We start from the raw sequence: 1,973 nt of genomic DNA on the forward strand, positions 1-1,973 counted from the left end.
GTACCAGTATCATGCTGTTTTGGTTACTGTAGCCTTGTAGTATAGTTTGAAGTCAGGTAGCGTGATGCCTTCCGCTTTGTTCTTTTGGCTGAGGGTTGTCTTGGCAATGCAGGCTCTTTTTGGTTCCATATGAACTTTAAAGTAGTTTTTTCCAATTCTGTGAAGAAAGTCATTGGCAACTTGATGGGGATGGCATTGAATCTGCAAATTACCTTGAGCAGTATGGCCATTTTTACAATATTGATTCTTCCTATCCATGAGCATGGAATGTTCTTCCATTTGTTTGCGTCCTCTTATTTTGTTGAGCAGTGGTTTGTAGTTCTCCTTGAAGAGGTCCTTCACATCCCTTGTAAGTTGGATTCCTAGGTATTTTATTCTCTTTGAAGCAATTGTAAATGGGAGTTCACTCATGATTTGGCTCTCTGTCTGTTATTGGTATATAAGAGTCCTCGTGATTTTTGCACATTGATTTTGTATCCTGAGACTTTGCTGAAGTTGCTTCTCAGCTTAAGGAGATTTTGGGCTGAGATGATAGGGTTTTCTACATATACAATCATGTCATCTGCCAACAGGGACAATTTGACTTCCTCTTCTCTTAATTGAATACTCTTTATTTCTTTCTCCTGCCTGATTGCCCTGGCCAGAACTTCCAGCCCTATGTTGAATGGGAGTGTTGAGAGATGGCATCCATGTCTCGTGCCAGTTTTCAAAGGAAATGCTTCCAGTTTTTGCCCATTCAGTACGATATTGACTGTGGGTTTGTCATAAATAGCTCTTATTATGTTGAGATACATCCCATCAATACCTAGTTTATTGAGAGCTTTTAGCATGAAGGGCTGTTGAATTTTGTCAAAGGTCTTTTCTGCATCTATTGAGATAATCATGTAGTTTTTGTCTTTGGTTCTGTTTATATGCTGGATTACGTTTATTGATTTGTGTATGTTGAACCAGCCTTGCATCCCAGGGATGATGCCCACTTGGTCATGGTGGATAAGCTTTTTGATGTACTGCTAGATTCAGTTTTCCAGTATCTTACTGAGGATTTTTGCATCAATGTTCATCAGGGATATTGGTCTAAAATTCTCTTTTTTTGTTGTATCTTTGCCAGGCTTTGGTATCAGGATGATGTTGGCCTCATAAAATGAATTAGGGAGGATTACCTCTTTTTCTATTGGTTGGAATGGTTTCAGAAGGAATGGTACCAGTTCATCTTTGTACCTCTGGTAGAATTCGGCTATAAACCCGTCTGGTCCTGGACTTTTTTTGGTCAGTAGGCTATTAATTATTGCCTCAACTTCAGAACCTGTTATTGCTGTATTCAGGGATTCTACTTCTTCCTGGTTTAGTCTTGGGAGAGTGTAAGTGTCCAGGAATTTATCCATTTCTTCTAGGTTTTCTAGTGCATTCGCATAGAAGTGTTTATAGTATTCTCTGATGGTAGCTTGTATTTCTGTGGAATCAATGGTGATATCCCCTTTATCATTTGTTATTGCATCTATTTGGTTCTTCTCTCTTTTCCTCTTCATTAGTCTTGCTAGCGGTCTATCAATTTTGTTGATCTTTTCCAAAAACCAGCTCCTGGATTCATTGATTTTTTTTGAAGAGTTTTTTTGTATCACTATCTCCTTCAGTCCTGCTCTGATCTTAGTTATTTCTTACCTTCTGCTAGCTTTTGAATGTGTTTCCTCTTGCTTCTTTAGTTCTTTTAATTGTGATGTTAGGGTGTCAATTTTTTATCTTTCCTGCTTTCTCTTGTAGGCATTAAGTGCTATAAATTTTCCTGTAAACACTGCTTTAGCTCTGTCCCAGAGATTATGGCCCGTTGTGTCTTTGTTCTCATTGGTTTCAAAGAACATCTTTATTTCTGCCTTCATTTTGTTATGTACCCAGTAGTCATTCAGGAGCAGGTTGTTCAGTTTCCATGTAGTTGAGTGGTTTTGAGTGAGTTTCTTAATCCTGAGTTCTAGTTTTAT

The sequence above is a fragment of the Colobus angolensis genome, unplaced genomic scaffold (assembly GCF_000951035.1).
Source record: "Colobus angolensis palliatus isolate OR3802 unplaced genomic scaffold, Cang.pa_1.0 Scaffold328, whole genome shotgun sequence".
NCBI classification, from domain to species: Eukaryota; Metazoa; Chordata; class Mammalia; order Primates; family Cercopithecidae; genus Colobus; species Colobus angolensis.